At 45.9% G+C, this 12,505-nt stretch overlaps 1 protein-coding gene across 1 annotated transcript in view; it reads left to right on the top strand.

Annotated features, from left to right (window-relative positions):
• Positions 1-265: 265 nt before the first annotated feature.
• The window catches only part of PAK3 (p21 (RAC1) activated kinase 3), a 107,688-nt gene continuing 95,448 nt past the window's right edge, over positions 266-12,505 (top strand). Inside the window, exon 1 of the mRNA XM_019540404.1 lies at positions 266-454. The gene's annotated coding sequence lies outside the window, so the exon portion shown is untranslated. The remainder of the gene's footprint in view (positions 455-12,505) is intronic.

Raw genomic sequence — 12,505 nt, 5'->3', positions numbered from 1 at the left:
AAGCTTTGTCTCAGTCTGTGTGTACATTTTGGGGCTGGGCACTTAATTTTTTTTTTTGTTGATCTGCTGCTTGTGAGCAGTTTCTTGCAGCTGCCTTGTGTGATTTTTCTTCAAGTTTCTAGATTCCCTCTCCCACTTCAGCTTTCTCTGCGCAGGCTGCTTTGAAACAAAAGATTTGTGTATTCCAGCCCTCTCCGTGCTATTAGTAGTATTATTATCTGCTCCCGCCCAGCCAATGAGAGCAGGCCAAACCTGGTGACGACATGGGCTAGGGAACAGCAAGGAGGCAGTGAAGCATCCAAGCTACTAATGTTAGGATTGGAGGTCAGAAGCTGTTCTACAGGGAGAATGGGAAGCCTGCAGATGGACTAAGCCAGAAGGGGGGTTGCTTTTGATGACAATACTAGACCTTGAAGGTGGACAATCGGGTGCAGTATGACAGGACAAACTGCAGGTAATGCCTTTATTTTTGCTGTCAGGCTGTCAGTGCAATTGGTGCCTTATCGTGTGCTGTTGAGCTGGGACAGGAATGGCCTATGGTCGCTTTTCTTAAAGCTGCCTGCAATATACATTATAAATAGCCATGTGTTCTGTTTATCTTCGAGATTCCCATGCCTGTCACAGCCGCCGGCTAGATTGAGGGGAAGGAGATCAGCCAAGATTTTTGATGCTGGGTGGGATATTCGGTTGTGGGGAAAGGCTAGATTGGCGTGTCCCCGGCGTTCTGCATTTTTTCCGTCGGTGACACCTGTATTATCATGTAGCATCTGGATTTTTTTAAAGGGGGAGACTGGTGTGTTATGGCAGGGAACTCTTGGCTAAATAAAATCCAGAAAGCCGACGTCGGTGTCCAAGTTGTGTCAACACAGACGCCTGCTGTAGAAGCTGTCTTTGGTGTGTTTCAAATCCTATCCCAACAATGCAGTTCCCTGGGCTGTGCTTCTGCAGAGGAGTGAGAAAGCCTTTTTCTTTTGATCCCTGGTGGCAAAACGATTCAAATTCCCCGTTTTAATTGCACTTTCTTGTTAAGTTTTCCCCAAATCAATTAAACATAGGAGCGTTTCTCATCTTCCCCACACACGCATGCTGGTGGTTTGTGATGCCACAATGAAGCCTGTCCTTCTCTTGGGTTGTCCCTTTGTCCCAGTCTTGTACACTAGCCAATTGAGGTAGTGTTACAGCATGATGCCTTGCTGTTTCTGTCTCCTTTTCTCTGAGGGGGAATGCTCTCCATACTGGTGCCCCCTTTTATCTTCTAACTATCTTTTTGAATCCAGCTTTTCCTGGTGCCAGGTTGGAGCCACACTTCAGAGCTCTGAGCCATTTTTTTTCTTTAGTATTATTCAGCATACTAATGTTATGTACTAATATTCATTCTGTATGGTTTCTGAAGATGCTGTGGGCCTGCGAGACAAAGTGTGAAAGACTTCGGTGCGGGGGCCTTGGGGTTTTGATTCATTTCTGTTTCTACTGCAAGTGAACTGTGTTGGGGTAGGTGGCACACCAGCTAGTAGTTAGCAAGTTATTTTATTGGCCTTTGGCAAATGAGCTTGCGCCTTTCATGCTTCCCGTGGCTCTTAAATTTAACCCACAGCAAAGAGTATTTGGGCTATGGGTTATTTTTCCTGACTGAAAGGTAAATGGTAAATGCTGCTGTTGGCAGGGGAAGCCCCGCGTGGCTTTGGGAAAGCAGAAGGTCAAAGATCAAACTCCACTTTGCTGAGTGACTTAGAGATGATCTGCACCTTCCCGGCAGGAGAAATAGGAATCACAGTCAAAAGGGTGCGGGGAGAAGCAGACACTAAGGTCTGCAGACGGCAAACTGTCTGCTCGAGGAGGGGATAAAAGAATATGCTGGGGCCTGTAGGGATGATGAGATGAAATGCTGTCCAATGTCTCCTGTCATTTTTTTTTTTTTTTTTTAGTTAATGTTGTGCAGTGTGTGGCCCGAAGGGGCGGCAACAGTGGAGAGTCTGGGACAGGGGGAGGGTGGGTGGGGAAGAGGGAGCGGGAAGCGTGGCCTTGGTGTGGAGCGTGGGTCTAGGGATAGTCGGGGCAGAAAGCATGTGCAGAGGCAGAGTAGGAAGGGTTGAGAGCATGGAGGGGAAGAGGGTGGGGAATGGGGTGGCATAGTGGAGGAGAAGGTAGGCAGGTGAAAGGCAAGGAAGGCGATGAGGAGGGCCCAGTAGGAAGTGGTGGAAAGGGGCAGGTGAGCTCGTGGTTGGGGGAAAGCAGGGGGATGGGAGGGTAAACCTTGCCCCTGGAGTGAGGCAGCACTATGGAGCTGGATGACTTCATGGGGAGAAGAGCCAACGTCTGGCAGCTGGCAAACCCCATGCATCCCTGTGTGGGAGCCACACTGGGTGCCTCCCTTCTCTGGTCACAACCAACTTTTCTTCAGGTTTTCCACCATGGCTCCACCCCCAGCAGTAGTTGTTGGAGCACTTGTGCAAACAGGACATAGCATTTCAACCATCATGCCTCTAGACCTCTCCTGACATACATGACATGGTGCTTAGAGACCTGATGGGCTCTCTACGCTCCTGTAGTGCCGGTATCAGCAGTGAGCACCTTTCAGTAAGAGTTTATTGTAGACAGGGCTCCTGGGCACTCACTGGACTAGTGTGGTGTCCTGGGTCTGGGTGGCAGGATGGGTAGGATGCTCTAGGATTGTAAGGAGAAGTTGTTCTTGGCCTGGATGAGCAGCTTGGCAAGAAATGAACAGGCAGCTTGAACTAGGTCTGAGAGAGGGCTTGCCCTAACCCTGGTTCCAGGCTCCAGGTCCGAGTGGATGGCACCGATCCTACTTGTTTAGATACTTGTGGCAATTAAAAGCTCATCTCAGGTGCACTTGTGTCCCGGGTGTGGTGGGCTTTTCTTGCATGATAAGGTTTCATGTCCCTCTTGTCGGCAGCAAAAACTTAGGAGACAGCTGAAGCTTTAGCAGGAGGCATTAAGCAAGGCAGTCTGTATGGGTAATCCTGAGCATTGTGCTATTTGCTTTCATCTGCTGCCCAGCGTCAAGTCTCTGACACCTTCATCTGGCCCAGGCAAAGGTGCCACCACCATCCTTTGTGGAGGTTTGCCTCTCTCCTCCAATGCAGGGTCTCAAGGAAGCCATGGAGCAGCCATTGCTTTAGATAAAAAAGCCTGTTCAACCTCCTTGGGTGAAATCTTTGCCCACTGATGTCAGTGGAAATTTTGCCATTGGCAACAGCAGGGCCAGGGTCACATCCCTAGATAGACATGCTCAATTTGCTCTTCCTTGTGTGACAGATTGACCCTCCCATTTTGATCCCTGTGCCCCTGCAGCAAGGCCTTCTTACCTCTGGGCTTTATTTAGAGATGCACAGAATTTGCTTCTGGGTCTGGATTCAAACCTCCCCGGAATTTGGCAGGCACAGTAAAGGACCCACTGTGGACTTACGATATGGACAAATAAGCAACAACTGGTGCAATAACTGTTTACATGCCTGGTGAGAAGTGCAAGCTAAGCCAGGGTAGTGTACCCCTGCTGTACACTGGGCCGACCTGCCCCAGCTCATCTTTCATTTACTGGGAGGTAATGGTGGTTGCATATAAGCAGTTTACTGTGCATCAGCTGTTCTCTAAGTTTGTGCCTCCTATCAACTGGTTTTCTTTTGATTGTTTGTCCATAACCTAAGAGACTAGATCAAATGTCCTCAAAACATGAAGGTTTTTGCAAGTCCCTTTATCATTTGAACCTGGGTTTTTGTATCAGTCAGTTTATACTTGCAAGTTGCTGTTAACTGTGGGTGTTAACATCACTGTTGGCCCTGGCCTGGTCTCCCTGGGCTTTTGATTTCCGTTCCCTATCGTTCTTAAGCATAGACAGGCAGGAGCCCTCTGTGATGTTCCTCTTTCACTATCTGCCTTGGCTTCTGTCACTGCTGGAGTCTTTTCTTAGTAGCTAGATTCAGAAGTCCTGATTTCCGGTTTCCCTGCTCTGTACATGATGATGAGTCAGTACCAGTCAGCAACTCCTGCGTTTTACAGAAGTGTTTTGGACCATAAAATACTTCTGTTTTCTTTCTACTACCTTCTTCAAATTTTAGGGAGAAGTTTCATAGTGATGCACTTGTAGATCAGTGGATCAGTGGCTAGTATCATTAAATCTGACAACCATTCCAGCATTCCTGTGTTAAATCCATGGATATTTTGTCTTTGCCACTTTCCTTATCAACCAGGAAAGGTTTAATGCAGGGCCAGGATCATGTCCCTAGATAGACATGCTCAACTGGCTCTTCAGTATATATTTTCTCTTGAGCAAGAAGCTGCATTGCTAGGAGAGGGTACTTCATAAGGTAAAACCAAGGTGGTACCAAGTCTGAAGAGGCCAAGTTGCAAGGAAAAGTTTAAAGGAGCAGGAAAAGAGCAAAGAGACCCTGAGGTGACCCAACAGAAGATTTCAAACCTGATGAAGATAAATTGTTTTTATTGAGAACAGGGTTCAAAGGAGAGAAGAGAAATAAATGAGGCACTTGGGCAGAACTGTTTCATACCAAATATCCAACATATGGAATAAGTTACCGGAGAAGGTGAGTGAAACGGGGTATATGAGAGTTCAAGGGAGATCAAGAGCTATTGCATCTGAAGAAAGAGAAAAAGCAGGCGAGCAGGGTAGGAAAAGCTAATACAACCTGTGGTTTGAGGGATTTTCCTGTTCTTGAAACTTTCATTAATTTCCTTAATATTTGGAAGCTCTGTTATATGTCAAGTGGTGGTTGGGATGGACGTGTAGATGGTCACTGGTTCTAGAAGCCAGTCCATCCCATTGAAAACTCTGGGGAAGTTCAGATCCAATTCTGGGATTGAAAGTCTTGATTTGGACCCATACAATGGTGTGTGGTAAATTCTCCCATCCTGTCCAGCAAGCTGATAGCTTGGGAGGTAACACAAAGAAAGTATTGTGAGAGCATATGGGTCTGGGTAGTGGTTTGTCTTGGCACTTCCAGCTTTGATTCCTTCCTGATTTGATCAGTGACTGAGTTGAATGCTGTCATCTGTGAATGACAGGCAGCTGCAGTGGCAAAGCCTCGTGGGACCTTTGTTTTGAGCACAGCTGAGGGATTCTGGTCAAGTCTACACCTGCCCCTTTCCACCACTTCCTACTGGGCCCCCCTCATCGCCTTCCTTGCCTTTCACCTGCCTACCTTCTCCTCCACTATGCCACCCCATTCCCCACCCTCTTCCCCTCCATGCTCTCAACCCTTCCTACTCTGCCTCTGCACATGCTTTCTGCCCCGACTATCCCTAGACCCTTAATGTGCCTGAATTTTCTGCAAAGTGCTGTGGGGCACACATCTACACATGGGCCCCTGTTGGCAGCAAATTGTGCCTGACAGGAGCAGTCCAGTCTAGGGCTCTTCCCACTCTGCTCTGTCCCCATGTAGCAGCCAGGAAGAGCTCCAGACTCCCCTGGGTGCCAGCCCCGGGGCTCGTCCTGATCCACATGTGGCTGGGATTCAGAAGTCCCGGCTGCCAGGACATCTTTCCTGGCCACATGTGGATTGGGACAGGTCCTGATCTCCACATAGCAGCTGTTTCGGCAGCACCAGGGTTTAGCCAGGCAGCAGTGCGCTACTGTGCAGTAGCTAATGCGCCATTAATGTACCTGTATTTATTGGTACTAGCAAATAGCACGTTATCCTAATTTACTATGCAGTAAATCCCGTGCACATGTAGACATTTACTGAGCATTAGATTAGTCTCTGTATGTAAGAACTGGAAAGAGGCAGCTTTCTGATAACATCTGGTTGACTTACTCCAGGAGAAATGGTTCATTTCTGGTGGCAAAGACTATTAGCTATCTGTGGACCTTGTCTATGACGGGACACAATGCTGGTGGACTGACTGTCCTGCCCATGGAACGGGGAGTCCACTCAGGTTGCATCTTCTCCAGTGCCTGGCAGACATAGGATTTAATTCTGCTGTTTCTAGTTACACAAAGCATCTGTGACTTCTGTTGGTAGCAGTGTGAGTAATGACTGTTCAAGGTCAGGCTACAGAGATCCTTCACAAATTCCCATAGGAATTTTGGAAAAGTCCCTTTTAAGCATCTCTTAAATAGGGTTAACCCCTACTCAAACGGGAGCTTTGCTTTGAAGATCCTTAGAATTGCTGAGCAGAGGTTGGTCTGCAGTTTGCATTGTTTGAATGAACTTTGGGCATGTGGGTGGATAAAGCACATGGGCACACTGAAGCCAAAAATTACAGACACTGTGTAAGTGGTATGTTTCAGGCAACCTGTGTGAGCTGTACCCTGAAAGAATGGGAATGTATGGTAGAAGCCATGTAAATAAATGCAGGAAACTACAGTGCCACAGTGAGTAGGAATTGAAACTGGGAAGCACCAAAGTTAAGGTTGACAGCATCACCTTTAGTCTGACCCTTGTCTGCACACAGCATGCTGTAATCATTTCTAATGGGACCAGGACCAAAAGAAAACAACTGCGGGTGTGTATTGTGACATGTTGGGACTAAGGGTGCTGCCATTACTTGGATGAGGGATGGCAACAGGGTCTTGTCCCACGTGTCTTATCCACCTCTTTCCTCTTACCATTCCCCATGGAGCAGCAGCTAAATCCTTCCCCTCCCTGCCTCGGTGACACATGGGCCATGTTTTCAATGTGTTCTTCATGACAAGAAGGGCTACGCATTTGCTTTTATAAAGAATGGAAAGTGGAATGTCTGATGCATTCCCGACTCCTGAAGTAGGCCCCTGGCATGGGTCAGTAGTGCCCATGCCTTCATTTGGCTCAGCATGTGCCCACACTTGCCGGTTTACCAGGTGGTATGATACGCTGTTTACAGGAATTGATTTTACAACCTTAGACTTACTTGGATCTAAAACAACCTGTGATTACAGTATCACAGGCTGTGTCATGATGCTGACCTCTGACTGGCCCCTCTCATCTTCTTCCTAAATTCATGGGACTGATCCCACAGCATTTTGCATAGGAAAGACATCTGGGCTTTTGCATGAGCAATAACCCAGCTCACATGTATGCCAGTGCTATGGGTTTATTTTGGGAGTGCCTGTGAAAAGGGGTTCTGTGTTGGGTCAGTAGTGAAGGTTGCAACTTTGTGAGTTGTCTTTTGATCCCCTTCTCCCCATTATGGAAGAGAAAATCCTTTAGAACTGAAATTTCCCAATGCTTCCCTGCAGTGCCCAGATGCCAGCTCATATTTATCAGGTGCACCCAGCCACAGTCCTCATGTAACACAGTTTGCAAGAACTGGAGCTACTATTGCCTAGTAGACTTTGGGGCAACAATGCAAATCTCTTAGTTAAATTTCAGAACATGGTTTTATTCAAATGTTTACTTCAGCCCTTGTGTATATCTGCTCCCTGGATGAGCTTGGACTTGTATCTGAGACATCCTTGTAGAGAAAGGCAGGCACACTTGTAGAGGTGAAAGTGTGGAAAAAAAGCCTTTAATTCTGATTCCATTCTGTAAAACACAAACTGTTGTACCTTGAGCTCAGGTTCACTTGTATCAGGGCAGACACTGACACCACAGCTCCTATTGGTGCATGAATATTTCAGCTACTGAAATGATGCCTGTGTGCTCCAGAAAAGAGCTTCCATGTCCTCATTTGATCCTTTAATGAACAGGCATTAGGCTGGCTCAGGTCAGCATCTTGATTATTTCCTATGGACGTGGTGACTATTAGCCACATTGTGTGTGTTGTCCTGTGACCTCCTCTTCATTACTGGGCCTCTGGGAGCTCCAGCTGGGAATGTGAGGTTTGTAGGAAAGAAGAGTAAAGCAGCAGATTTGAGCTCTGTTTTACTGTGCCCCCAGACACCATGGATGGTGTTGCTTTTTGGGGTGGTTGGGCCAAAACATTCAGGGGGAAGTTGCTGAAGGCTGCATCTTGCATTACAGTACAGCCTTTCTTGTTTAAGATTTTTAACACCATTTTCCCATGCTCTTCCTTTGTGTCTTCCTCCTGCTTTTAGCTTTATATGTTCCAATACCATCCCATATGCTTGATCCTTGGCTTTCATGTAACAAACTCCCTGTCTCTTATCCACTCTTTACAGAAGCCTCCCTCTGTTGTCCCAAGTTGTCCCATTACTTGTACTTGTCCGAGTTCAGGCCAGATTGGGAAGGGCTCATGGAATGGGGGAAGTGAGGAGACTCATCTCCCTTTTGTTTCCATGTGAAGTGCTGGTCACAGCTCTAGACCGTGAGCCCATGAGCTGCAGATAAACTTCCCAGCTGGTTCTGACTGCTATTGAGCACCCCAAAGGAGTCCACACTGCATTGGTTACCAGAACTGGCCCCTGTACAAAGAATGAGGTTGTTTTTTCAATGTGTGTAGCAAGAGCCTTGCTGTTCAGTGGGCATGTCTACATGTGCATTAATATGCTTTTCCTAACGTGCATTAAATTTAGTACCTCCAATGTGAGGTGCTAAATAAATGCACATTAGGCTGTCCTAACGTGCAGTAGCCTATTTGACTGCATGTTAAAGTAATTGCATGGTTTTTGACGTGATGTTTTAATACGCAGTAAGATAGGCTACTGCGCATTGAAGTGTATGTGTAGACATACCCGGTGCTTCCAGACTACATATCTGTTTAAGGTAAGGATGTCAAACAAGTCCTGCTATCTGGCCTCCGGTGGTGCCGCTGGGTTGATTGAACTCATACGAGGCATAGTGTGTGCCTGTGGACCCGAGTTAGTCTGCAGACCGGATCTGGCTCATGGACACTCTCCTCTCTCCCTTACCCCCTCTATCCCCCCTGCTCCCAGCCTACCTGATCCGGTGGCCACTCCATCCAGTCTGAGACCAGCACTGTATGTAGCTTGGATCCCAGAGTGGTCGGAATGGGTGTCATGTGTAGTTCAGTCTGGCTGGAGCAGCCATCGCACTACACGTAATGGCTACCCTGGCCGGACCACGCCACACGCAATGCCTGCTCTGGGATGTGTGCTGCGCATGGATCCCACTCCAGCCAGTCTAGGACCTGCACTGAAGGTGGTGTTTGCAAACACCCTGTGCAGTGTGGATCCTGGATAAGTGTGACACTGCTGTTCTAGGGGGTTCCGCTGGGGTTCAGTGCCACCACCCTCAGTGCAGCCAGTGACTGCATCCACAGTCCGACTCTGGTCTACCTGTTCTTCTTAGCATAGACCTTGTCTTTTTTCATGCCCTGTGAAGCTTTCTGGACACTTAAGGCATCTGTATATATGAGCAGCTGTGATACCAACTTACTTGGATAAGAGACATACTGGCACCTTTCTGCAATGAGCAGAAGCAGTAGGGCCTTGGGAGCACATAGCCTGGTAAGAGAGCTCTCTTGCTCTTAGTAACATCAGGTCATCCCGACCTGCCTCTGCTTGTTCAGGCAGATCGCAGCAGCAGCACATGGATAAAGTTTAAGCCAATGTCTGAGGTCAACTGTCCAGTTCTTGAATTAACCGTTGGTTTAGTCTGTTTTATTCACTGAGTCATGGTTTCTCTGTATATGGAAGCTCCTAGCATATCCATACTGGTATCATTAAACTGCTGTAGTTACCTGCGTGTTACCTGCTGTGTGGATGCTCTCTTCTAGAATGCACAGGACTACTCCAAGGGAGTGATTACACCGGAAAGATATTGCTGATATTCCAAAACAGTGGTATTTAGACATCTAAGAACCTGATTTGCAGCTATAATGGCTAACTGGAGTGTCTCAATGATGGGACATGGAGCTTTCTGCACATGGTGCTTGTACTGCTAGAGCTTAGTATAGCAATGCAAGGAATTTTCCCTAATGCAGTTTATGTCGGCATTTGCTTCTAGGAAAGAATGGATAAAGACCTGTCCATGTGTTTTTCAAGCAGCCTCCAGAACAGAAGTGTCTTAGATCCATCACCTAGCTTGCTGGTGGGTTTCAGTCCCAAGAAGGTCTTTTGTGATGGCTCTGTTCTTTCATGCAGCACTGTAAGATGCTCCACAGAGTTTCATGGAGCTTGGAAACAAGTTAGTTGAATCCCTCCCCTTCCTGCAGAAAGGGGAGACAGGAAGAGACTTGCTTTCCACCGCTCAGAAAATCAGCTGGATTTCTGATGCTGGCGTGAGAAGTTTACAGGCAGCAGATAAATGAATTGAATGCATTTCATCAGTGGCTGTGTTCAGAGCTCTTGTGGGCCTTCAGTCAGACTATTGCTTTATTTGAGAGAGACTCCGTTCATATAAACTTATAATCAACTCAAACAAGACAGCCAAAGGTATGTGGGAAAACAGAAGCACTGTGCGGTGAAATGACTTTCCAATGGTTGCACAGCAAGTCAGTGACAGAGCCAGCAGTAGAAGCCAAGTCTCTGCCCAGGGTCCTGCCCACTGGACCACTCTACCTCTCACTAGAGCCAGTAAACACAACTGTATATTTGCACCCACTAGTGGTAAATATCCTTGGTAAACATTGACTTTTGTACCTCAGGGAGGTGATAGCATTGAATAGTAACTGTTGTGTTTTCAACTGATTTCAGGGCAAATCCTGTCATTGAGACAGTCCAGTTAGCCATTGCATCTGCAAATCAGGCACTTAGATGCCTAAATAACAGGGTTTGTATCTATTACAGGAACAATTAACTACAAGACGATATTGGGCTTGCATTGAAGGATCCCCTTGAAAAAGCAGACCCATTTTACTTCTGTCTGCCTCTGCCAGAGACCTACAGGAGTTCTCCGGGTCCAGATCTCCAGAGATTTCAGAAACTGAATCCTGACTTAATATGAAATGCACAGATGCAGTTAGGCACACTGTACAGGGTACCTTGGTATTTGTGATTTAGTGAGGTGTGCAAGTCAACAGATCCTGTGATGATGGCACTATAAAGACATCTAGTGTATGTGTGGGTGTGTGTGTACAGAATTTAAAAAAATGTTATGACCATTTTGAAATGGAATCAAAACCTTTCTTTTCCCAGCAAGCTGCTTGCTGTGTTTTGTGTGGCTGTCTGGGTCATCAGGTAGCCACTAACACATTACACAGGTGGCCACATAATGCAGTGTGATTTATAATGGAAGAAATAAGAACTCCCCTGAGGATGGAGAATTTAATAGCTGTTCAGACACTTTTCATGGCATTTCACTTGTTTGGCTCTATACACATATGTGCTTGGGTCCCCCCGTGGAGGCATGTATGTAAATGTATTTTGGTGTCTACATGTCTTTAGAAGATAAATTGTTACAAAAATAAATTCTTTCAGGAATTTCTGATGATTCTAGCCCTGTTTTTTAAAATCTTGTTTTAGAATGTTATTGAATTTCTTTTGTGCATGATTTTGGGAAAACTCCAGCCAAGGCCCACATATAGTCAAATGAATCAGCCTCCCTTTTTGCCATAAGTAATTGGCAGATTTAGCTGCAATGCAGTTTTGATGTATGGCTAATACAGTTTTTCTTGCTTGATCTTGGGAAAACACTGCAGAAGACGTATGATTTTGAGCTGGTCTCTTCTTGCAGTCTCTGAACAAATAGGAAAATGCTTTTCTGGAAAAGTTGAGGCTTGCTACAGGTTTTCCATACTAAACAGTATAGTCATTTCAAGGCTGCTGTTGTTGCAAGTTTCCTGTAGAAAATATATCTTTTGTTACATACACGTGTAACTGGGGAATGGAATCTGACTGCTGTGCACAGGACTTTCTCGGGAGGGTGTCGTTATAGCAATTTCAGCACGCTATACATATTGCTAGATGACTGACTGTTTCTGTGCTGACACATATGTAAATAAACATACTGTAACAAAATGAAAGTGATTTAAAAAAATACAAAGTTCACTTTCAGAATTTTCTCAGTTTGCTGCATTAATTTCCAGTGGGCTGTGGGGATTGCTATGCAGTAGCCGCTGTTTAAAACTCAGTATTCACCCTACCCATAGGAACTGTCCCATTTGCCTGTAGCTGAAATAGGAAATATGATGGTGAACTGTAAAAAGTCAGTGGGAACATCTACACAGGCATTAATGCGCTGTAATTACAATGCATTAAGTTTAGTACAGGCAGTCCTCGGACTTACGGCACAATTGGTTCCTGAAAACTCGGCAAAGTCGAAACATTGTCACTTGGAACCAATTTTCTCATAAGAAACAATGTTATAAATGGGGGATTGGAAGGCCCGATACCCTGTTTTCACCAAAAATACCCCAGAATTTTGTACTTGATCAATTATAGATGAGTAATATAGCTACATTAATGTATTTATACTGGCATTGCATCAGATCAAGTGTTAAGTCGAAACTGGCGTTGTAAAGTTGAAACAGAGTGTCAATTGATAAACGTTTTAAGTGTGAAACATTGCAACTTAAAATGTTGTAAGACGAGGACTACCTGTACTTGTAATAACGGAGAGTAGTACCAGCACATGTCTTTTAGGTGACACTAATGCACAGTAGACTAATTCTACTGCGCATTAGCACAGCTTTTGCCATGACGTGCTAATGTGCAGTACAATTAGTCTGCTGCATTTTTAGCATCTTGTGTAGA

The sequence above is a fragment of the Crocodylus porosus genome, unplaced genomic scaffold (genome assembly GCF_001723895.1).
Source record: "Crocodylus porosus isolate Cpor-Errol unplaced genomic scaffold, CroPor_comp1, whole genome shotgun sequence".
NCBI lineage: Eukaryota > Metazoa > Chordata > Crocodylia > Crocodylidae > Crocodylus > Crocodylus porosus.
Note: the sequence above shows the minus strand (reverse complement) of the source record. Positions and strands in the feature narration are given on the sequence as shown.